This window comes from Pecten maximus, chromosome 4, assembly GCF_902652985.1.
Source record: "Pecten maximus chromosome 4, xPecMax1.1, whole genome shotgun sequence".
Classification (NCBI taxonomy): domain Eukaryota; kingdom Metazoa; phylum Mollusca; class Bivalvia; order Pectinida; family Pectinidae; genus Pecten; species Pecten maximus.
Genome location: NC_047018.1, coordinates 4678023 through 4705177, shown reverse-complemented (window position 1 = coordinate 4705177; position 27155 = coordinate 4678023). Strand labels below are relative to the sequence as shown.

The 27155-nt window shown below is 38.9% G+C and overlaps 1 protein-coding gene across 3 annotated transcripts in view; it reads left to right on the top strand.

Annotated features, from left to right (window-relative positions):
* Positions 1 to 1492: 1492 nt before the first annotated feature.
* Positions 1493 to 27155, top strand: part of LOC117325031 (prostaglandin E2 receptor EP4 subtype-like) — a 64462-nt gene continuing 38799 nt past the window's right edge. The window contains exons 1-2 of one of the 3 annotated variants that reach the window (XM_033880929.1): positions 1493 to 1816; positions 8302 to 8460. The gene's annotated coding sequence lies outside the window, so the exon portion shown is untranslated. Of the gene's footprint in view, positions 1817 to 8274; positions 8461 to 17256; positions 17324 to 27155 lie in introns of those variants that run through there. The other 2 variants (XM_033880930.1, XM_033880931.1) reach the window with 2 other exon arrangements.

Sequence of the window (27155 nt, the reverse complement as noted above, 5' to 3'; positions counted from 1 at the left end):
CTCATACTAACATCAGTCCTGTTCCGACATTACTAGTACCATTATTTAGTCTCATACTAACATCAGTCCTGTTCAGACATTACTCGTACCATTATTTAGTCTCATACTAACATCAGTCATGTTCAGACATTACTCGTACCATTATTTAGTCTCATGCTAACATCCGTCATGTTCCTACATTACTCGTACCATTATTTAGTCTCATATTAACATCAGTCCTGTTCAGACATTACTCGTACCATTATTTAGTCTCATACTAACATCAGTCGTGTTTCTACATTACTCGTACCATTATTTAGTCTCATACTAACATCAGTCATGTTCCTACATTACTCGTACCATTATTTAGTCTCATACTAACATCAGTCATGTTCCGACATCACTCGTACCATTATTTAGTCTCATACTAACATCAGTCATGTTCCTACATTACTCGTACCATTATTTAGTCTCATACTAACATCAGTCATGTTCCGACATCACTCCTACCATTATTTAGTCTCATACTAACATCAGTCATGTTCCGACATCACTCCTACCATTATTTAGTCTCATACTAACATCAGTCATGTTCCGACATCACTCCTACCATTATTTAGTCTCATACTAACATCAGTCATGTTCCGACATCACTCCTACCATTATTTAGTCTCATACTAACATCAGTCATGTTCCGACATCACTCCTACCATTATTTAGTCTCATACTAACATCAGTCATGTTCCGACATCACTCGTACCATTATTTAGTCTCATACTAACATCAGTCCTGTTCAGACATTACTCGTATCATTATTTAGTCTCATACTAACATCAGTCCTGTTCCGACATTACTCGTACCATCATTTAGTCTCATACTAACATCAGTCATGTTCAGACATTACTCGTACCATTATTTAGTCTCATACTAACATCAGTCATGTTCAGACATTACTCATACCATTATTTAGTTGCAATATTTTTGTGATGATATCAGTGCCAAGATAACCAGAGATAACACCAGTTCCGGGATAACATCAGTTCTGTGATGGCATACGTTCTTGGATGACATTCGTTCAGAAATGACATCAGTTCTGAGAAACATTAAGTTCTCGATGACATCAGTTGTGTGATTCCATCATTTCTAAGATGACATTAGTTCCATGATGACATCGGTTCTGAGATAACAACAGTGCCGAGATAACGTCAATTCTGCGATAGCATCAGTCTCGTTGTAGTGATTGTTATATGATTACATCCGAAATGTTGAGAGATCAGATATATCAGAATTTGGAAATATATAAGCCTGACATAGAACTAGATGATGATATGCGATGTTCTTGTAGCCTATACTCTTTTCTAGAGTTTCTCAGCTTGCAAACCAAAAACCAGCCGTTATCGTGCCTCGGCTGTATTTTGATAACGTTGTGGCAGATTGTTGTCGTATTTGAATTTCTATGTTAGAGTAACGTCGGTGTTGTGTCAAGTAGGATACGAGCATTCTTATGTATACTAGTATCTAGAATTACCCATTACTACTCATGCATGTAAGCATACAAGTCACTATCTTCTTATTTCAGTACATATATCGTGTGTTATAGGTTATTTCATTAAGAGATTAGTTCAAAGCTAGCACTAGGGCCCTGTTTATCAACAACCGACAAGCTCAGAACAACGAGGAATTTATAAAACCATTTACTAGAAAAGGAAGTAAGATGATGACATATTGGCGAAATATTGGACATAATAATGGAGCCCGACCACTAGCAGTCCGGATGTACTACAAAGAGGGGTGGATGACGGTGATTATGATTTATTAACCTGAACAGGACGTTCTGGTAAGTAAAAAGCGACAGTATATTTGCTGGTCTCTCATTAATCTCTCTATATATATCTTATTCCGTAGTATTATATATAAAGGTGATCCGACTACATTATTAACTTCATAAGAGGACAAAGCTTAATGTGTTGTCCCAAGTTCAAGTAATTATTAACAAGATACGCATTAAAAGAAATAATGTTTATCTGGCCACATATGGGTATATATTATGTTTACATCTTATTCTGAAGTATTGCTATACATGTACAAATAATATCGAACATCAAGCGTTACATGTTGATGTACGTTCTTGAAGTCTTTTCCGATTTTCCGATAAATTTGTTGAGTGATGAGTAAAACAGACTTTTAAGCTAACTGTTGATTGCTAGTCATAAACATAATGCTGCAATGTGTTTCGATTAGTTGAATCAAAGTCAGATGATCTCGATGTTATTATGTGCATATTTTTACGGCGTTAAATCTCCTTCATACGTCATAGTGGCTGACCACATACCAACATGTAATCCCCGCAAAATCTGCTGTTGTATTAATAGTCTCTCAATACCAACAAATAATTGCACCATAGACATGTGAGCATGATAGTTTACTGAAGAAAGCTGTTTATAGAACATTACAGTTGTCTCGTGTGTTACAGTTAATTAGTTTCTGTTTTAAGCTAACATCCTCATCTAATTTAAATTCCATACTCGTATGAATTGTTCATTATCAAACTTGCATACAAACTCTCAATGGACAAACTGTTTTGTGATCATCTATCGAAAGACCAAGACAGGGTATAAAAGGGGAACGACTTGGGAACATGACTAGAAATACATAGTTTAGCACCTCTCTTTCGAGGAATAGTTTCCTCGGAAATGGTATTATCTAGTGCAATATCTACCGACGTAATGCTCTCTGTTGGCCATAACGTGCTATCCTAAACACTACTACATGTAAACAGACACAAGCCGCAGTGAAGACCGATTCCCCCGAGACTTTGGTTTGTTCGTTAGTTCTGTTCATACAGGCACATCATATTCCTAAAATAACTGTCAGATCGCCGTATGATTAAAATTATCAGTGCTGCTGTTGATTTATCGACTTGATCCCTTTTCAATAGTTTCGCCATCTTAAGCGGATATGTGTATTGATATACAGTTACATGGTGATTTATAAAATAAGATAAGCCTTAATTACCACCAGCATGTTTCCTTTAAAAGATAAACAAAATCCGGGATATCCGGGATAACAGAAATTGGAGCCATGAAACACTATGTGATACACGTATGTTTGATTAAAATGAGAAAAAATTAACATCGATGGTGCCGTTGTATACGTTGAATACACACAGGCATTTCACGTTTGAAATACATCCTTTTAAGATTCATGATAACATGCGAGTCCGTCAAAATATATTACATGATGCTCGATAGAACTGTGAAACATACTTTCATGAATGTAATTGTTATGCAAGTTAATATTTAGAGCCATACTATAATAGACAAAAGATATTTCCCGAACCATACTTAAATACAAAACATATTTCAATTTTAACATCTTTACAAAATAGCATCTGGTGATATTCATGTATTGCATTTCTGACAACTTAACATTACTAGAATACGATACGTTGGAAAACTCTAGATAGGTTCTGACATTAGTGCTTACCGTGACAATGTCATTGTTTAATGTTCTAAACAATATACTTTGTAAACGGACCACTCACGAACCACTCTATCTTCTACCATTAATGTGCTGTATATGAGTAGGTTTGTGCTGGGTCACCTAATTGTGTAGTTATATCATAGCGGCATCACGGCACTGGTACCATCTCCTTGTTACCCAGTAAAACTAGATATTTTGATAATTTTGTAGTCACATTGTTCCTTGTATACACTTGATCCGTTCGATTTCAACGTGCTTTATTAGCAAATTATGTTAGGTCGTAAGGATCACAAAAACATCTTACACGATCAGTCATTGAAAAATTGAATTTTAGCCGATGATTTATATCCTGACCTTGAATTTGTGCCGCTATATTTCAATTGATGTTATCGATGTTTATCTGACAAAGTATGACTGTTACATCTCAATATACGCTTTACAGATGGTCTCTATCGCCTTTACTTCAATCAGTAGATGGGTGAGTGATGTGCATGATATAGAAGCCACATTCATGCCTACTTTAAACAACTATAATATTAACAGTTTATTGCTATTTATAACATTATATATTGTTGTTTAAATGAATGCTCTCCGCAAGGGATGCGAGTACTTATTACCGTTAACACATGTGACATAATTCACCTATCCATACACAGGATTGTACAAAAGACAACATATCACCAACAGTTAGTACAAACCTTTATCAACATCAATCAAGGTCAATCTTCCGTATACAGATTTTAGACGATAAACACCACATGTCGATGAGGAACATTCAGTTTGATAGAATGAAGCCAATTTCCCTTGATGTAAATATTGATAAAGCTTTAGCCCATTGAAATTCTCAACTAACATCCGACATTACTAAGGTAAAGGGGGTTGTAACTGAACAGCTGACTGTTCGTGTTGATTCTGTATATCTTCTGGGTGTATATCAAGTCTTTATTTCTAGCCAGGCGTGTTTGTCATATACCATTGATCCTTTAACTAATGTTATTATGATTTCACCAAATAGTACCCATATCTTTATCGATATGTTTTGGTTATCGTGATTTTGCGTGTTAATGTGTACACTGAACATGTACATGTATTATGGCCCTGTATCGATAAGGAATGTCTCGGGCCTATGCGGTAATTAAGATATATTTACATGTAATGGATAAGACCCCCAAATTAACAGAACTCGCCTGGATATCACAACGACTTACCTGGTAAGGATATCACATCCAAGACGACCAATCATTATAAGGATGTAGGATTTTTTTATCTGAAAAAAACCACCAAAAAATAAAAACCTAGATATTAGAATAAAAGGTAATTTCGGACGAACACATCAAAGGTCTATCGCAGATACCGCTATGATGCGTTTTCTGTTGTTTTTACAAACTGAATTCTGTTTACTATCTAAAGATTGATGATCGCTTCTATATATCTAAGGGACACGTTTTTTTGATACATGTAGTCATGTTAATGGAATAGTATTTGACAGAACGGTATTTATTAAGGGCAGATGTATCTAGCATCACTGACGAGTAATCGGTGAAGCTAACAGCTGTATGATGTATCTAACATCACTGACCAGTACTAGGTGGACTTAACAGCTGTATGATGTATCTAACATCACTGACCAGTACTAGGTGGACGTAACAGCTGTATGATGTATCTAACATCACTGACCAGTACTAGGTGGACGTAACAGCTGTATGATGTCTCTAACATCCGTGTTTCTTTTATCGAGTGCGATATTTAAACTTGCCATATTTTAAATGTGTGGAAGTGTTTGAAAATAGTTAGTCATGGAAATATCAGTTCAGTTGTGAAGCTATCGGCCGGTAGACACCTTTATATTAGCGATTAACATGTGATACTATTGGACAGAGATTTGTTTCGTGGTAGTCGGTATTCTAATGTCCGATCAGAATTTAGGCGACAATGACCTCTTATTTTGGAGTAAGATTAGATACCGATTACGTCATGACCCCATATCGTTAATTGTCTTTGAAAAGACGTCTTTTACAGCAAAGACGTATTTCATTAAAAGGTTATTATTGCTATATTAGAAATCTAATGTTTGACGTCATCATCTGACTGAATGTGGGTGCCTTAAATAGCTGTTTTCAGTTTTGGAAATAGATGAAAGTCTGATGGAACGAGATCAGGTGAGTAAGGCAGACGCTCAATCAATTCAAAGCCACAATCATGCATTGCAGCCATGGCAATGACAGACTTGTGAACAGTAGCATTGTCCTAATGGAATAACACACCTTTAGTGAGCTTTCAGCGGTGCTTAAGTTTCATATTTTCCCGTAACTTCTTCAAAAGTGAAGCATAGTATGTGTTATTGATTATTTGTCCCTTTTGGAGATAATCTATCAGCAGAATACCATCTGTATCCGAGGCCATAACCTTTCCAGCTGATTGAACAGTCCTTACCATCTTTGGCGGGGGAGAGCCATGGTGCTTCCATTGTTTCGATTACAGTTAGGCCTCTGGGGTAATATGATGGACCCATGTTTCATCCATAGTGACAAATCTCCGAAGAAAGTTGGCAGGATCCTCAAAATAGTTAAGATTAGCACGCGATAATGTGGCCTGGTGTGCTTCTGATCAACTGTCAAAAGTCTTGGTACCCATCGGGCCGAAAGCTTTCTCATTGCAAGATCCCCGGTCAGAATGGAATATACTCTTTCTTTTGAAATGCCAGCATCGCCATGCTTCCTTGTATTTAGTCTATGTTGAGTATATCGTCTTGCTAACTCGTATTGAGGTTCAGTTGAGTGGATCACCATGCTACCTTGTATTGAGGTTGAGTCGAGTGGATCGCCATGCTACCTTGTATTGAGGTTGAGTCGAGTGGATCGCCATGCTACCTTGTATTGAGGTTCAGTTGAGTGGATCACCATGCTACCTTGTATTGAGGTTCAGTTGAGTGGATCACCATGCTACCTTGTATTGAGGTTGAGTCGAGTGGATCGCCATGCTACCTTGTATTGAGGTTGAGTCGAGTGGATCGCCATGCTACCTTGTATTGAGGTTGAGTCGAGAGGATCGCCATGCTACCTTGTATTGAGGTTCAGTCGTTATTATATTAAACATTTTAAGCAATGGTTCTTGACTAGATTGTCATTTGTGGATATCATTTTATAAAGAATTAGTTGTCGGGGCGACGACAAAAACCATCAAAATTAAGTTAATAACCAACCAAATCCCTATTTTCTTTGTTTTTTCCGCCCTATCGATTTCCTAATCGTCAGGACTATTGTTGTTATACACATGAAATAGGAAAGTGAACGTCGTTCTTATCCATTGGGATAGCTAGAGTTTAGTATAAGGTATGATCCTGAGTGTAAGCAGAGAATGGGAAACGAAAGAGTAATTTATGCCATGTATTTTTATGTTGGTGTCATTTGGTCAGATTTAACCGTATTAAATGCATTTGCCACTAGAATAAATTGTATTTATGATTCAAACATGATATGAGCGGTAAAATCCTCCGCTACACCGGATCCTAGATTGTCATACACTTAAATAGCGTCGACAAAGAGAACGCCTAATATAAATCAACACGGACAACTTGATAGGGTTATAAGAGAACTGGAATAGGATAAAATATATGTACATATGAAAAATATTTTTAACACTATTTCATGTCCGTGTTTTCAAAGATAGTCAGATCGTCTGTAATAACAAGTCCGTGTTCGGACTAATTTTTCTACTTTTGATAGCGTACTTTGTTGCTTACTACATGTATCAGGGAAATAACACACGAGTAATTGTTACCTTAATACTGAATAAACACACGTTGATTCGTTCGCTTCTCTCATATAACAGTTCTTAAAACGAAAGGCTGTTCTAGAAATTGTGTTGTTTTCGTCTGTAAAGTAACAGATTGTTCTTTATCATTGTACACGTGTACATGTATACAAACCCGAAACGTGTAACATTGTAGAAAATGAATGTAAACAAACGAATCTAGATCCTATTCTATTTACATTTTACTGATGTTTCCATTTGGATAAATATTACATAATCATTTATGATTATAGATTGAGACTGATTGGATTTATCTTGATTTTATCGCCGAAAATCTATTTGAATGAAAAATGGTGAAATATTACTTTATATACAGACACATATGATTCTCGTCCACTGTAGCTATCTGTACATGTATCGGCTGAACTCTGACCTTGTGTGGGATGTAGTGATACACTCTGTAATGTTCTGCACGCTGTAATGGACGGGTACACTCTATTAAATACTGCAGAATCTGATATACCTCACGAACCAAATGCCCCGCAAATGAAGTAAATAACATGAATCTGGTTTTAGTAAAGCAATATAATTAATCGATACGTATGCCTTTTAAACAACATAAAACATCGTCGTTTTTTTATATAGGCAGTGTCCGCAAAATGAATTGGGGATGATCTTAAGATGTCGGTGATTTTTGTTATAACTACATACCTTGATAGGATCTAACAAAACTTGGCTATTTGATAATACAAACACACCATGGCCAGATTGTATTGAGCAAATCATATACCGGCACGTGCATTATAACCGGAAGCACGTGTAGACATTCTGCGAGTCTTTATTCGCTAACAAAACTTTGTACATGAATGTTGTAGTTAACGCCCTTCAATGCACTGGTCTGTTATGAGAATGGGAAGTAGCCATGCTGCACATTCAGTGGAAAGTCACGGAAAACCTTTGGACATCTCTGACATGTTATGTGTGGAGTAGATTTTTATTTTATTGGTTGGTAGTTCAAAGCGGCTACCCCGCTAGTTAAACGTTCTTCGACCATTTACTAATTGTAGTCCTGTATTGTATATGTAGACTGCTGGAGACGACTGGGGCCCTAAACACATATCCACTAATCGAATGTGACAGCACACGGACAGCTGTACAGTTTATAACCTTTCAGGAACGGAAAGGGGGAAAAGCATCGTCTTTCTTCCGGAAACCACAAACCATATCATCACTCTGATTTAACAAGTGAGTATCAATGTCATTAATGGAATATATGTAAATATAGAATATACAATGTAGTGTGCAGTGAAATCGTCACTTTTGAATGTAAATCTTGACAGACACTAATTATGAATCCACACCAAGTCAGAACCCTATTTCTCTTGTGGCAGGGTAATGTTAACACTATAATCAACTAAAGACTTCGTGTTCACATGACGCCGTGTTAAGTCCTGACCAGACAGTTTATATTGAGTGTAAACATTTACAACAATACACTTTTACCGTACTGTACGGTAACTATGTCATATAGCTCCTGTTAAAACATTCGTATTAGTTTGCAACGTCACTCCGTCAGTTTTACAATGTGTTGCTTGTTTTCGGAATCTCATTTCATATTATTTTCTTTATTTTGTTGGACTTCTTCTTACAAATTCATGTTAACTACTGCATTGTGTCTGCATTGCTCCTGGTTATTTCTAACATCGATGTTTCGTGGAATTACGGACAAATTACATCGATAAGACAACAATCGTCGGGTATTGGGTGTTTGCATTTTATGGTACTGCGAACTTTGGCTCAGGGTTGTCGGTGATATCGCATACAAACACACAACTAGATCAACTGTTAGCCTCAGTTGCGTGATAGTCAGATAAGCTATTAGCTTCAATGCCGAATAGTTTAGTGTGAAATTTCAGATTTCTATAATTCTATTCAACTTGACCAAATACAAATGATTTACCGGTATAATGCATTATTTGAAAGTGTTGTGCGTTTAGTGGTTTTCCTGTTTAACGTTTGATGTTAAAACTGATGGTGTTTGCTGTTTGGTGGTGTCATCTTGTCTGTTGTCTGTATTCCTACTGTCATCTTTTGTAAACTATACAATCATCATAATAACTGGTGTCCCGCATTATAAGCACCGACAAACACGATAATTGATACAGAATCCGATAGTCAAAATTATATCTTCATTAAAGAACACCTTTTTTGAAGGTTTCGACAAAAACGTAAATATTTATTGTGTAAATTTAGTCTTTCGTTTCATTTAGTATTTATAGAATTAGTATTGTTTGGTCACCGGTCTTTTTAATGATGAATTGCAAATATATTCAACTGCAGTCCCTCGTTTTATATAGTATATGATACAATGAAGATATTGCAAAGCATTATCAAAAGTCTTCTTATTTGTAGGGATCATATCCAAGTGAATAAATGAGTGGTGGGTCTTACGGTTATCACTGGGCAAACGTTATCTCTTTATCAAAGATTATAACGTAGTTATTGTAGATGTAAAATGTCGACTGTATATTAAGCTTTTTAACCAAGTATTGACTTTATGATGATATCATGTAAGCCGGACATATAAACTAATACAGGAGGCTCAAGTTTGATATAAGAATTGCCCATTCACTAAGGAAAGCGTAATTAACTCTAGCCCGGCCAACTATAATCGATTTTACCAACAGGTTCGTATTGCTTTCCAACAGGCTCAGCCAGCATGACCTATATATCTTATTTAATTAAAATCAGCGTTGTCAAATTAGAGCTGATAGATTAAATAAACGTGATGTTGACAGCCTCTAGTATTGTTTATACATTATACACGTTATCCTGCTGCTTTCATGACAAACATCTAAGATCGTAATTGATAAACAAAGATCAATATTGGGAATTGCTTGTGATTGATTTTTATGATGGAATGTACCGAGTCTCATTTCTGATACTTTCAAATTATCAATTCCTCTTTTAACTTTCAACACATTTGTCGGAATCGTTCTGGTACTGGAGTGGGTTGTTGGTGATCGAAAGATTTGAATTTCCCGTCGTAGTTGTACTGTGATGAATATATATGATATGTGTACAATCCACATCAATGTATGTAAATTTCGTCGCACAAAACTCGGACCAAACTGTGGGCGGCAGTGACATTTTCGGGTGACAAATTCCATACAACTGACTAAACATATTTTGTTTAAACGTAAATTGAATAAATGTCTAGATAATGCAAAGTTATTTTTATAGAAAATTCGAAGATTAAAAAGCAATTGAAAGGGTGGTCGAAAAGCCTTATTTCTATCAATATCACGATATCCGGACGACTCGATCAAAATCGATCACTTCTGAAACTTCACAACTAAACCAGACAAGCAGCCAAGTCCCTAAAGAAAGTGTGTTTCTGAGGCTTGTAGGGATAGTTCCGATTAATAAACATATGTAATCGGTACTTCCTATATACGAGGGGAAATAACAATGTTTTGAGGTTTGGGAAAAAAAGCATGTACACTCCTACTGAAAATAGGTTGGCAGAGGACAACAAGTGAAAACGGCGGGATGTAGCGTGGTAAGGTGTAATATTTCTATACTGTCAGTTTGATGTAGTGTGGTTTGATAGATGTAATATTACTATACTGACAGTTTAATGTAGTGAGGTTTGATAGATGTAATATTACTATACTGACAGTTTGATGTAGTGAGGTTTGATAGATGTAATATTACTATACTGACAGTTTAATGTAGTGAGGTTTGATAGGTGTATATTACTATACTGACAGTTTAATGTAGTGAGGTTTGATAGATGTAATATTACTATACTGCCAGATATAGATAATATAAAACAAACCTAGGGAAGGCAATCATTTGTACTATTACATATAAACATCACTATGGTACAACATTTGCGGTATGCTACTAGATGTATTGAAACCTAATATACAGAACTCACGCATTGCATATCGTGACAGAAAGCCATTGGATCATACCCTGGTATTCCTATACGTGGTAACTCCATAAAACTATATTAAACTAATAAAACCGTCATTCCATAATGATTATCTTGATATGTTTGAATATGTTGTGTGTATTTTGTACATCATTTGACATTGCAGATGGTAGAAACTCTTGGTGGACATTAGTCATCAAGGTTAGCATTGGCCTGTATGTCACGTTTTAATTCAGGTTGATAGTGACACGGTTCAAAATAAGCACATGTACTGGAAGCTCCTTTGAAATTCAATATTGAAAGTTAACTATTTAACACTTTCGCTATTGCACTTCCCCGTTCAGACTTTGATAAGTCTTTCGACCTATTTTCAGGTTTTTCCGTCACTTCATATGTATTAACAATTTTGGCGCCATCAATGACGAGTCCTAAAAGGACAATGCAGCTGTTTGATGTCCCTTACATCACTGACGAGACCGAAAAGGACATAGTAGTTGCTTGATTCCCCTTACATCACGGATGAGTCCTAGAAGGACAATAGCTGTATCAGTTTGAGCACCACTGTGTCCAACTCTTAATTTATATTGGTATATGTTAATTTCATGTTTGTTTTTCGAACAAGCCTTGTTAAAACATCACTAGACAATCATGCTAGTATTAGGAGACAATGTTCCATACCAGGAATTAGATTAAATGTCCTGACACAAAACTCCTTACTACATAAATTGGTGATCCTCGTTAGATAATACTCACATATTGCACAGTTGTGGTAAGGGCTATGATCAAAAGACTATGCTACAAGTTTCCTGATCATGTGACACTCTGGACGACGTTTTTTTATGGACCCAGTAGATAAAATATGCTGTTTTAGTTCATTTATGTTGACAGCACATACAATAGCTGGTGCCATTACTCAATACTTTCGTTTGAACGTGTACTGTTCCCTAGCGTTAAATCCTAATTGATGATAAGAATACAAGTTCATATAACACTTGTCATTTATGTATTGATAACATGAATATATGGTATTCATTAACTGGAACGTCTATCTACTGATTGCTTAAATATATGTTCATTGGTCGTCTCCAAAACGTCTCTTACATCTGTATGACCAATCTGAAGTTTTACCACGCTGATAACATTTATAGCATCAACTTATTTATGTACATTTTATACAGTGCTTATATCCACTCACGACTAAAATCTTGATGTCATTCCTTAGTCATAACTCCAAGTAACTATGACTCTTCTGTGTGGTCTTTGTGTATTTTAAGTGTATATGATTTTTGACAAACTTTCTCAGACTTTTTTTAGAGCTCCACATTCCTTATTAATTTGCATACCAGGGCAAGGACCGGTATCAAGTGTCGCGAAAGAATGTTTAAAACAACTGCAGGCAATGTGAAAGGTCTGTCTGTCACGGTGTACACTAGTCATAATCAATCGGTAAGCATTGCTTTACAAAATACTTTAAATGCAATGTTGCAGTTGATATTGCTTTGTTTATTAACCAGTCGGAGGGAGTGAGACTTTAAACACAGATGTGTAATGAAAGTTAAAAGTACAGAAGACATTTAAGTAAAAAACTGCTTTCCGGTGCGTATTACAGACAATGAAAACGCTCACTGCATTGCAGGTAAATAACAGGAACCGCGCTAACAGCATTGTTTCTTTAGAATCCATATGAGGATATCCATGGTAACTTCAAGGCAGAGCATATGTTAAATTGTTTGATCAATCAAAATTACTATCTTTTTTTTTTTTTGCAAATACAACAAGCCGTAAAATTTACATTTGCACATTTGCAAGCCGGTGACCTCTATTTCCATATCTAAAATCTATACATGTATGTTCTTAAACCCTAAACAGTCCTTTATACTTCCGGTATCATCTCAACCTACTTTCAACACAGATGATCTCCCTGTCCCCTTGCGGACCTCTCCCACTGTGAATGGAATTCGTAAATGCCCCTGAATCTGTTGACTTTGTTTTCTTCGTTAATATGTTTTCCTTTGTTATTCCTTGTTTAATTTTCTTTGTATTCTTCAGTTCCGTTTTTATCAGGTGTACAGACAGAAAATAAACCCATCATCTCTTTCACATCCTTCCCTTAATCTGCTCCTTTGCTTTCCTTCTTTCCAAAAAGATAAATGTTGCTTTCTCATCTAATTCCGTTTTTCATTTTATGTATTTTTCCATGATTGTACTGTGATCATGCTCTGTTTTACCTTCCTGTTTGTACTAGAAACAAATTTCACGTCATATTCTTTGTACTACACTTTGTAGAAACAAATTTCACATCATAACCCCTTTCCTGATGTAAGAGTGGGGGAATTGTTAGTAGCTGTATGATTTATTCAAATAACCTCTTCAATAAAACCTGAATAAATTCATATTTACCCACATTAGAATACATTAGAAAAATTAAATGTATTTTGTTAGAAATGCTTAGACTACACACCAAACTCATGCTTCCATAATTCCATAATATAGGGAAAATCTTTTTCATTTAAGTGAAATAGAACATAATACAAAGTACAAAAAGAAGTCTATTGATCACTTAAGTGAAATAAATTTCAAGCATATTTTATCTTAAGAGGAAATGGGATTAAATGTTAAAACGGCTTGCCATAGACAGCCCTCTTTGTGATCTGTCTATGGCGACTGGTATTTTTGTAATCTGCCTGTGACGACTGCCATGTCCCCCATCTACCTGTGACGACTTGCCTGTCAGTACTCTACCTGTGATGACTGGTCTGCCTGTAGTCTACCTGTGACGACTGGTCAGTTTGTAATCTGCCTGTGTCGACTGGTCTGTTTGTAATCAGCTTGTGACGACTGGTCTGTTTGTAATCTGTTTGTGACGACTGGTCTGTTTGTAATCAGCTTGTGACGACTGGTCTGTTTGTAATCTGTTTGTGACGACTGGTCTGTTTGTAATCTGCCGGTGACGACTGGTCTGTTTGTAATCTGCTTGTGACGACTGGTCTGTTTGTAATCTGTTTGTGACGACTGGTTTGTTTGTAATCTGCTTGTGACGACTGGTCTGATTGTAATCTGCCAGTGACGACTGGTCTGTTTGTAATCTGTTTGTGACGACTGGTCTGTTTGTAATCTGTTTGTGACGACTGGTCTGTTTGTAATCTGTTTGTGACGACTGGTCTGTTTGTAATCTGCCTGTGACGACTGGTCTGTTTGTGATCTGCCTTTACCGACTGCTGTTGTTGTGTATCTTTGTACTTAGAGAGCTACTTCCTCTAAGATCCTCGGCGATTGGTTCTTCTTTTCTTTTATTGCCGCCGCTAAACTCCTTATTCTGTCTACGTATCTTAGTATCAGCTCTTTACATATCCTCCAGGATCCCATCCTCTCCTATTTCCAAGCATTTTGTACAAAATAGGCATCTACTCTTTGAAACGCCGGTAGTTCTATGTGTGGTCTTGTCCACCTCCTGATTAACTTTGTTTCGAAAACGAAATCTGATTGAAATGACGGTAAAGTGACGCTTTCAAAATCTGTAATATTATTAGTTTTAAATAGCATTTAAGCATGGAATTGTGCCTTAACATATTTTTGGATGTTGTTTGTCTACAAAATGTCTGAAAAACAATCTTATGAATAAGAATAAGGAAGTTTGATTGGTATGCGAAAGAACGTTCCGTCTGTCTTCAAACCGAGGGATTAGCACAAGTTTACATGCGAAGTGATACAAGTGCGTACATTAGGTTACACAATGTCAGGAAGCATTAATACAACAAACGGTGTGTATTATTCTTTATCGAAGTTACGAATCCCCACTATAATTATTTCCCCTGGGGGTTATGATGGTCGCTGAGTCGCGGTTTCGCTATTCTATAAGAAATTTTATGCTAAACTGAAAATTGCTTCATAGCGCAATAGCCACCATTTATGATTTTTGTAGTAAAAAGAGGCAGTTGTTTCCAAAACGTATCAATACAACTCAAACGGAATAACCGAGTACGCATCAGTATGACAATTGAATGAAATTGAATTTAAATCAATTGAATTCAATGTAATTATAATACACACCTCTTATGTAATGGTTGTGATTACACTAACAACGCGTTAATCAAAATGCGAGTTCCTTAAATCGAAAGTCACATCTAACATGTCGTCTCAGGAAAGGGTAAATCTACCGACCTAGACAAAGTGTCCGCTGTCAAAACTTGGCCAGCTTCTAGTAATTTATAGGAGCGACGTCAGTTTTTAGGACTTAGTGGATACTATCGGCGGTTTGTAAAAGAATATACTAAAATAGTGAAACCACTTAACTTACTTCTTCAGAGTCATGACTTGACTGAGAAAGCAAACTAGCCTAGTAGATCTGCAAAGTCTAACAATGCTAGTATTGCTAAGTCTAAAGCAAACAAGAACGCACAAAAGTTGAAGTGGACTTGGGGCTAGGCTCAACAGACAGCGCTTGACACTGTAAAAGAGAAGTAGATAAGCCCTCCGGTACTTGCATATGCGACTATGCCAAGCCCTTTATGTCGGAGACTGAGACAAAGTGAGCGCAACTAGCCAGCTCATAAGCTTGAATTTTTGGCACTGAAATGGGCGGTGACTGATTAATTCCATGATTGCCTGCATGGTAACACTTTTGAGGTGGTCACGGTAATAATCCCCTAACGTACGTGCTAAGTAAGGCTAAGTTGGATGCCACCAGTCATAGGTGGGTTGCTGTTCTAGCTAACTGCAACTTAACATTGACATATCGAGCTTCGAACGTATTTGTTTGTGACTCTGTTGTTGTCTAGGTAGTATGCCATTCAGCAACTGTTGTACCTCCACTGTTTGACAGTATAGCTAGGCAAAATGGATTATCTCCTCATATGGCCTGAGCTCAAAAGAGTGGCAAGAACAACATCAGAGGGATAAGATATTGACAGGGTAATATGCTGACAAGTGGGAACAGGAACCCTGTCGGGTCATTCGTATACCCAATAGTGATAGTCCTGTATATGAAGTACAGCTGGATACCGAAAAGGGCCGTAAACGGACCTTATACCGAAATATGCTGATGTATTTCATGCTATGTCAATGCATGTCCCCTTGAGGAGACTTGCCGCAAAGCAAAGTCAATTAGGCCTGTTCTCTTACCAGCTCACATTGACAACATCTCTGAATCAGAGAGTTCTTCAGACTCTGATACTGAAAGACAACATGTTAGGCTACAGAGAACCAGGATGCGACCTGCTATGAGAAATGCCCAGGGGAAACTGACCACTCCTATTATTGAACCATCTAACAAAACAGTTACACCATATGAGGTAACTGATGGGGACCCAATGCACTGTGAGGTGAGAACTGCGAGTGATATAAGGGATCCGACAGAACCAGGTCAAGATGACACCGGGGTTAGCTCCCATAGGGAACAACCTCCACCTAGCCAACCTGAAATAAGACAGTCAAACAGGACTCGGAAACAGCCGGATCGATATGGTCAGTGGGTATTCTCTCAGCAGGCTGGGCGGTTGAGATCTGATAAAGATGAAAAGTTTGTCTAATGTGATCCATGTTATCTAGATATTATCTTAAGTGATTTTAATAATGTGTTGTGACAAGAGACCAGGTATTTACAACCTCAATGTAGGTAGGGCTCCCTAACCACATTAGATGTAATATACAATTACTTGTAAAGTTAGTCATCTTTGCTTGTTTTTTATTGATAATTGTTTTAACTAGCAGGTCAGTTTACTTTGGTTACTTCTAGAGTATTAGTCTTGAGCTTTCAGAGATATAGTAGGATTGGCAAGTTTAGATCTTATGATTTATTATATAGTGGTATTACACAATATATAACGAACGTTTATAGTTTAAGATATATAACCAGACTGTGAATTCTACACTATTGGGTGATTACATTTAGCAGGATATGGAAAAAATGGGTATTATTATGGAAATAATACACACTCCCTGGCAAATACGTATACTTATACGTTTTCCATATTCGTATCCTGCTAGTTGTAATCACCCAGAGTCAAGTGTCATTCAAGAAAGGCGGATATGTAACAGGATGTACTCACTCATCCTTGAATATCTCAATGCTCAAACCACCCTTGATGTCATAATCATGCGCACCCGTATCCTCTCATTACACTCTGCATTGTGCTGTCTTCAGGTAAGGACGTACCTTTCAGGCCTCTGGTAAGTTTCATCCATATACCATAGTAATTGTACAACAGCATAATATATAGTACAATATAATGTAATAGTTAATCATATATGTATATATAAACATATTAATACCGAATCGTTAAAGTACGAAACTACGTCAATATATGTACATTTTAGTTTCGTACTTTATACAATCGTGATGTTATATTTATACTGTCTTATACCCCAGGCTTTTCCCAGGAATAAAGGACCAGACCAATCGAAATCGTGTTGTGTGAGCAACGGTGTTACAATTATAATAAGTATATCTGATCAAACTGGTACAGGTTGATATATAAATAAACGTTTTATTATATGAAATACATTTTACAGGGAGAGATCAATTTTGAAACTGCGGGCGTAACCACGTGTTCTAAATAAACGCTTAGCTTTCCCACATCCTCGGACATTTGATCAAGTATTAACATTTTGCTAATTTGATACTAGACACAAACCTTGATATTGGTGTATTATTTTTTCACTGTAACTAAGGTGTTCCCAAACTCATCATTTTCCACATCGCTGCAAAACCTCTACGACATTCTAACTTGTCTTCCTACGTGCAAAAGTATTTATATTTAACACCGCTTAAAAGTAAGTGCTTCTGAAAAACCAACTATTTTGACGCAGCCATTTTAATTTAAATAGATAGGCGCAATGATGAAGGCATTATGCGTGAAATAGAAATCCATTTGCATACCTAAATCATAAAAAAGAAAACGGCAATTACAAAATTCGCTACAATAAGATCAAAACAAATGTACAACGTATCATTTAGGATCGCTAAGATATAGTACAGTTAGGATCGCTAAGATATAGTACATTTAGGACCGCTAAGATATAGTACATTTAGGATCGCTAAGATATACTACAGTTAGGATCGCTAAGATATAGTACATTTAGGATCGCTAAGATATAGTACAGTTAGGATCGCTAAGATATAGTACATTTAGGACCGCTAAGATATAGTACATTTAGGACCGCTAAGATATAGTACAGTTAGGATCGCTAAGATATAGTACATTTAGGATCGCTAAGATAAAGTACAGTTAGGATCGCTAAGATATAGTACATTTAGGATCGCTAAGATATAGTACAGTTAGGATCGCTAAGATATAGTACATTTAGGATCGCTAAGATATAGTACATTTAGGACCGCTAAGATATAGTACAGTTAGGATCGCTTAGATATAGTACAGTTAGGATCGCTAAGATATAGTACATTTAGGATCGCTAAGATATAGTACATTTAGGATCGCTAAGATATAGTACAGTTAGGACCGCTAAGATATAATACAGTTAGGACCGCTAAGATATAGTACATTTAGGATCGCTAAGATATAGTACATTGAGGATCGCTAAGATATAGTACATTTAGGATCGCTAAGATATAGTACAGTTAGGATCGCTAAGATATAGTACAGTTAGGATCGCTAAGATATAGTACAGTTAGGACCGCTAAGATATAGTACATTTAGGATCGCTAAGATATAGTACATTTAGGATTGCTAAGATATAATACATTTAGGATCGCTAAGATATAGTACATTTAGGATCGCTAAGATATAGTACATTTAGGATCCCTAAGGTATAGTACAGTTAGGATCGCTAAGATATAGTACATTTAGGACCGCTAAGATATAGTACAGTTAGGACCGCTAAGATATAGTATAGTTAGGATCGCTAAGATATAGTACAGTTAGGATCGCTAAGATATAGTACAGTTAGTATCGCTAAGATATAGTACATTGAGGATCGCTAAGATATAGTACATGTAGGATCGCTAAGATATAGTACATTTAGGATCGCTAAGATATAGTATAGTTAGGATCGCTAAGATATAGTACATTTAGGATCGCTAAGATATAGTACATTTAGGATCGCTAAGATATATAATACAGTTAGGATCGCTAAGATATAGTACATTTAGGATTGCTAAGATATAGTACAGTAAGGATCGCTAAGATATAGTACAGTTAGGATCGCTAAGATATAGTACATTTAGGATCGCTAAGATATAGCACAGTTAGGACCGCTAAGATATAGTACATTTAGGATCGCTAAGATATAGTACATTTAGGACCGCTAAGATATAGTACATTTAGGACCGCTAAGATATAGTACAGTTAGGATCGCTAAGATATAGTACAGTTAGGATCGCTAAGATATAGTACAGTTAAGACCGCTAAGATATTATACATTTAGGATCGCTAAGATATAGTACAGTTAGGTTCGCTAAGATATAGTACAGTTAGGATCGCTAAGATATAGTACATTTAGGATCGCTAAGATATAGTACAGTAAGGATCGCTAAGATATAGTACAGTTAGGATCGCTATGATATAGTACATTTAGGATCGCTAAGATATCGTACAGTTAGGATCGCTAAGATATAATACATTTAGGATCGCTAAGATATAGTACATTTAGGACCGCTAGAGTACCGCTGTGAGCTTTATATCTGCTAGTACATATTGAGCTATTGTAAATATTTTCTACATTCACCTTTGACAAACCATGTGTTAGTCCAACATGCAATACACAGATGCTTTCTACATATCGGTATTAAATGGCTTAATTAATGAGACATCAACAAAATACCGACTTATAGATGGAATCGTAATTCTAAAATCGATTAAATAAATGGAAATCTGAACAAATAATCATCAGAAGATTAACCAACCTCACACAGTCAGCATTGCAAAGCATCACCTACGTGATAAGAGCCTATCTCAGGACTCATTAGGGTCGCAATCCTATCACTCAACTCGTGATTTTGGAACATAAAAACTGCTAGGAGAAATAATGGAGATTGACAGACGAGCTGCTGTGTAAGTGGCATAGGGTTGCGTTTTTGTACTCTCAGCTTGTAACACCAAAGCTGAAATATATTGTCTCACCTCCAATAGACAAGTCTGCTTATCATTGTTGATCGTTTACAGCATTACAGAAACAAAATAGACCAAGATCTTGTCAGTACGGCATCAGTCGATAATGTTAACATCTATAGATATATAGGTCAATGATATCAATCTGTTTAGATATAGGTTAATGACAGCATGTATATAGATATATAGGTCAATGATATAAATATGTTTAGATGTAGGTCAATAACTTAATCTATATAGATATATAGGTAAATGACATAAATATGTTTAGATGTAGGTCAATGACAACAATGTATATAGATATATAGGTCAATGATATAAATCTGTTTAGATGTAGGTCAATAACATTAATCTATATAGATGTATAGGTCAACGATATAAATCTGTTGATGTAGGTGAATGACATTAATCTATATCGATTTATAGGTCATTGATATAAATATGTTTAGATGTAGGTCATTGACAGTAATCTATATAGATATATAGGTCAATGATTTTAACCTAATATAATATAAAGATTGGCCAATGATATAAATTTGCTTAGATATATAGGTAAATGGTATAAATCTGTTTGGATATATAGGTCCATGACATACATCTGTTTAGATGTATATGTCAATAGTTTTAACCTAATATTATATATAGATAGATCGGTGATTTAAGTACACATCTGAACAAATGTTGATTATGTTTTCTGACTGAAAATGAAAGACGAACTTCCAGTGCACAAGGAAAAGTATAAGCTATATTGGTCCAGGAATATCAAGAATTCGCTATTTCTCTGCAAATATGTTTTGCACGTGAAATGTTCAAATTAATACACTTCGGCTGTTATTACGTACATACCTTAATCTGTTAGAGTGCCAATTATCTATAACCATAATATCTATCTTTTTGTCTCCTTTTAGTGTCAAATGATGTTATGTATATATATGTGTATAATTTATCATTCATTGATAAGTTACCTTTAAACAAAATTACCTTCCGATTAAATTGACTCGGTTATTCTGTCCTGATTTATGGCCCGTTATACCAGGCTCCGATTTTCTCTCAATGTCCTTACCACTGTGATCTGTATGGACCCCATAATGATATCATCCCAACCGATTAAAAGTACGGTCGTCTTGGCATATACCCACCGGTAGGTTAAATGAATAATTACGGTATGACTGGGAGACCCCCCGGGACAGCCCACCACCTCGGTCATTAGCCTTAATTTAATAGATGTTACAACACTAATAGAGAATTCCTGAATTAACATCAGAATGTACCAGTTATCAATCATCATGCATGATTCACAGCGACTTTCATTACCAATTCAATCGGTAATACAAAAAACATATTTCTCTAGCCGATGTGGCTTAATGAGTGTATTAGCGGTTATTTAGAGGTGCTAGATGGTGGAGAGTGTTTTTAGTTTTACTCCATTAGACTTGGAATGTCTGTGATAGTCGCGAGTTTTCTGTATCTATCCGGAGTCAACATTTCCATTTAACAACAAGTACAAGGTAGGGTACAAGGTAGGGTACAAGGTGGGGTACAAGGTAGGGTACAAGGTGGGGTACAAGGTGGGGTACAAGGTGAGGTACAAGGTGGGGTACAAGGTGGGGTACAAGGTAGGGTACAAGGTAGGGTACAAGGTAGGGTACAAGGTGGGGTACAAGGTGAGGTACAAGGTAGGGTACAAGGTGGGGTACAAGGTGGGGTACAAGGTGAGGTACAAGGTGAGGTACAAGGTGGGGTACAAGGTAGGGTACAAGGTGGGGTACAAGGTAGGGTACAAGGTGGGGTACAAGGTAGGGTACAAGGTAGGGTACAAGATGGGTACAAGGTAGGGTACAAGGTGGGGTACAAGGTGGGGTACAAGGTGGGGTACAAGGTAGGGTACAAGGTAGGGTACAAGATGGGGTACAAGATTGGGTACAAGGTAGGGTACAAGGTGGGGTACAAGGTAGGGAACAAGGTGGGGTACAAGGTAGGGTACAAGGTGAGGTACAAGGTAGGGTACAAGGTGAGGTACAAGGTGGTACAAGATGGGGTACAAGATTGGGTACAAGGTAGGGTACAAGGTGGGGTACATGGGAGAACAAGGTGGGTACAAGGTGGGTACAGGTGAGTACAAGGTAGGGTACAAGGGGCAGTGGGTACAAGGTAGGGTACAAGTGAGGTACAAGGTAGTACAGTAGGTACAGGTAGTGGTACAGTAGGTACAGGGAGGACAAAGTGTACAAGGTGGTACAGAGGGTACAAAGGTAACATGGGGACAGTAGGTACAGAGGTACAAGGTAGGACAGTAGGACAGAGGGTCAGGTTAAAGTAGGTACAAGTAGGGCAGTAGGTACAAGTAGGTACGTAGGTACATTAGGTACAGAGGTACAGTAGGACAGTAGGTCAGACAGGCAGTGTACAGAGGTACAGTAAGTACAAGGATACAAGTCATGTACAGTAGGGACAGTGGTACAGGTAGGTACAGTGGGTACAAGGTAAAGAAGGTTACAGTGGTACAAGGTGGGGTACAGTAGATACAGGGGTACAGTGGTACAATGGACAGTAGGTACAAGTGGGTACAAGGGAGTACAAGTGGTACATGGGGTAAGTACAGTAGGTACAGGTGGGTACAGGTGGGTACAAGTAGGTACAAGGTACAGTGGGTACAAGTAGGTACAGTAGGTACAAGGTAGGGTACAGTAGGACAGGTAGATAAAGGTAGGTACAAGGTAGGTACAGGTGGGTACAGGTACAGGGTACAGTGGTACAAGTAGGTACAAGTAGGTAGGTTACAGTAGGTACAAGTAGAGTACAAGTAGGTACAGTAGGTACAAGGGGGTACAGTAGGTACAAGGTAGGTACAGGGTACAAGGTAGGGTAAAGGTAGGGTACAGTAGGTACAGGTAGGGTACAAGAGGTAGGACAGGTGGTACAGTAGGTACAAGGTATAGTACAGGTCAGGGTACAAGGTTGGGTACACGGTGCGGTACAGAGGTAGGGTAAACGGTGAGGTACAAGTTAGGGTACAAGGTGGGGTAACAATGTGAGGTAACAAGGTGGTGGTACGAGGTGGGGTTACAAGGTTGGGATACATGAAGGTAGGGTACAAAGGATGGGTTACAAGGGGAGGGTAACAAGGTGTGGTAACAAGGTGAAGGTACAAGGTGGGGTACCAGGTGAGGTACAAGGTGGGGTACAAGGTTGGGTACAAGGTGGTCCAATGTGGGTACAAGGTAGGGTACAAGGTGAGGTACAAGCTAGAGTACAGTGTAGGGTACAAGGTGGGGTACAAGGTAGAGTACAAGGTGGGGTACAAGGTGAGGTACAAGGTAGGGTACAAGTGTGTGGTAGCAATGTAGTTACAAGTGGTTTACAAGGTGAGGTAACAAGGTGTGGTACAATGTGAGGTACAATGTGGGGTACAAGTGGGGTACAAGTTAGGTAACGGTTTGGTGTACAAGTAGGGTACATGTGAGGGTAGCCAGTGGAAACAAGTTGGGGTCAGGTAGGGTACATGTTTGGGTACAAGGTGAGGTCCAGGTGGGCAACAAGGTGGGGTAACAAGGTAGTGTACCAGGTGGGGTCCAAGGTGAGGTACAAGGTGGGTACCAGGTGGGTACAAGGTAGGTACAAGGTAGGTACAGTGGGGTACCATGTAGGGTCAGGTTAGGTACCAGGTGGAACAAGGTGGGGTAACAAGGTAGGGTACAAGGTGGGGTTACAGGTGATGTAAAGGTGGGTACAATGTGGGGTACAAGGTAGGTACAGGTGGGGTACAAGGTAATGGTCCAAGGTGGAGGTACCAGGTGGGCACACGGTGGGGTACAAGGTAGGGTACAAGGTAGGGTACAAGGTGGGGTACAAGGTGGGTACAAGGTAGGGTACAAGGTAGGGTACAAGGTGGGGTACAAGGTAGGGTACAAGGTGGGGTACAAGGTGGGATACAAGGTAGGGTACAAGGTAGGGTACAAGCTAGAGTACAAGGTAGGGTACAAGGTGGGGTACAAGGTGGGTACAAGGTAGGGTACAAGGTGAGGTACAAGGTGAGGTTCAAGGTGAGGTACAAGGTGAGGTACAAGGTGAGGGTACAAGGTGGGGTACAAGGTAGAGTACAAGGTGGGGTACAAGGTGGGGTACAAGGTGAGGTACAAGGTGGGGTACAAGGTAGAGTACAAGGTAGAGTACAAGGTAGAGTACAAGGTAGGGTACAAGGTAGGGTACAAGGTAGGGTACAAGGTAGGGTACAAGGTAGAGTACAAGGTGAGTACAAGGTGGGGTACAAGGTGAGGGTACAAGGTGGGGTACAAGGTAGGGTCAAGGTTGTGTTACAAGGTAGGGTTACAAGGTATAGTCAAGGGGGGTACAAGGTAGGGGACAGGTAGAGTACAAGGGTGAGGTACAGGTGGGTACAAGTAGGGTACAATGTGAGGTAGACAAATGTAGTGTACAGGTAGAGTACAAGGTAGAGTACAAGGTAGGGTACAAGGTGGGGTAGCCAGGTAGAGACAAGGTAGGGTAACAAGGTGGGTACAAGTATGGGACGTAAGGTAGTACAAAGTAGGGTAAAGTAGAGTAACAAGGTATAGTACAATGTGAGGTACAAGGTTAGTCGGTACAAGGTAGGTACAAGGTGGGTACACGGGAGTACAAAGGTAGTGGTCACAAGGTATAGTACAGTGAGGTACAAGGTGTGGTACAAGGTTGGTGTACAAGTGTATAGTACAGGTCATCAGTACAAGGTAAGATAACAGGTGAGTACAAGGTGAGGTACAAGGTGAGGTACAAGGTGAGGTACACAGGTGGGGTACAGAGGTGAGGTACAAGGTTATGTAGCACATTTGCTTTACAAGGTAGATTACACAAGGTATAGTACAAGTTGAGGTACAATGTTGTTACAAGAGGGTTACAGTTGAGTACAAGTTGAAGTACAAGGTGGGTTACAATGTGGTGTACAAGGTAGAGTACAAGTTAGGTACAAAGGTAGGGACAGGTGAGGTACAAGGTAGGGTACAAGGTGAGGTACAAGGTAGGGTACAAGGTAGAGTACAAGGTGAGGTACAAGGTGGGGTACAAGGTGGGGTACAAGGTAGAGTACAAGGTAGAGTACAAGGTAGAGTACAAGGTGAGGTACAAGGTGGGGTACAAGGTAGGTACAAGGTGAGGTACAAGGTGGGGTACAACTGTTGCGTACAAGGTGGGTACAAAGGTGAGGTCACAAGGTAAGGTACAGGTAGAGTACAAGGTTAGGTACAAGGTGGGTACAAGGAGGGGATAACAAGTAGGGTACAAGGTGGGGACAGGTGGGGTACAAGGTGAGGTACAAGGTGGGGTACAAGGTAGGGTACAAGGTAGAGTACAAGGTAGGGTACAAGGTAGGGTACAAGGTAGAGTACAAGGTAGAGTACAAGGTAGAGTACAAGGTAGGGTACAAGGTAGGGTACAAGGTGGGGTACAAGGTAGGGTACAAGGTAGAGTACAAGGTAGAGTACAAGGTAGGGTACAAGGTAGGGTACAAGGTAGAGTACAAGGTAGAGTACAAGGTGGGGTACAAGGTGAGGTACAAGGTAAGGTACAAGGTGAGGTACAAGGTGGGGTACAAGGTAGGGTACAAGGTGGGGTACAAGGTAAGGTACAAGGTAGAGTACAAGGTGGGGTACAAGGTGGGGTACAAGGTAGGGTACAAGGTGGGGTACAAGGTAGGGTACAAGGTGGGGTACAAGGTAGGGTACAAGGTAGGGTACAAGGTAGGGTACAAGGTAGGGTACAAGGTGGGTACAAGGTAGGGTACAAGGTAGGGTACAAGGTAGGGTACAAGCTAGGGTACAAGGTAGAGTACAAGGTGGGGTTACAAGGGTAGGGTAACACAGGTGGGGTCACAAAGGTAAGGTACAAAGGTAGAGTACAAGGTGTGGGGTAGCACAGGTGAGGTCCAGGTTGTGAAACAAGGTAGGAGTAACAGGTGGGGTACAAGGTATGGGTACCAGGTGGGGTACAAGGTAGGGTACAAGGTAGGGTACAAGGTAGGGTACAAGGTGGGGTACAAGGTAGGGTACAAGGTAGGGTACAAGGTAGAGTACAAGGTGGGGTACAAGGTAGGGTACAAGGTAGGGTACAAGGTAGGGTACAAGGTAGGGTACAAGGTAGGGTACAAGGTAGGGTACAAGGTGGGGTACAAGGTAGGGTACACACAAGGTAGGGGTGTACAAAGTAGGTACACAGTGTAGGGTACAATGTAAGGGTACAAGGTAGGGTCCAAGGTTTGGGGTACCAGGTGGGGTACAGGTGAAGTCCAGTCAGGGTACAAGAGTGGGGGAACAAGTTAGGGGTCAGCGCAGGTAGGGTAAAGCAAGGGTTGGGTACAGGTGGGGTACATGTAGGGTACAAGGTGGGGTACAATGTTAGGTACCAGGTGGGGGTACAATGTGGCGTAACAAAGGTGGTACAAGGTGAATACGAGGCAGGTACACAGGTGGGGTACAGGTGGGTTACCCAGTGAAGACACGGCATGGTACAAGGTTGGGTGTACAGGTAGGGTACCAGTAGGGGTACAAGGTTGGGTACACGTGGGGTACAAGGTAGGTACAAATGTGGGGTACAATGTGGGTCCCAGGTGTGGGGGTACAATGGTGGTGGTAGCAAGGTGGGGTAAAGGTGGGGTACCAGAGTGGGGTACAAGGTGAGGTAACAAGTTGGGGTACAAGTTGGGTACAATTGGGGTACAAGGTGGGGTAAAAGGTGAGGTACAAGTTAGGGTAAACAGGGTGGGTAAAAGGTTGATTACAAGGTGGAGGTACATGGTTTGGTACAAGGTAGGGTACAAGGTGAGGTACAAGGTAGGGTACAAGGTGAGGTACAAGGTAGGGTACAAGGTGAGGTACAAGGTAGGGTACAAGGTGAGGTACAAGGTGGGGTAAAAGGTGAGGTACAAGGTGAGGTACATGGTTTGG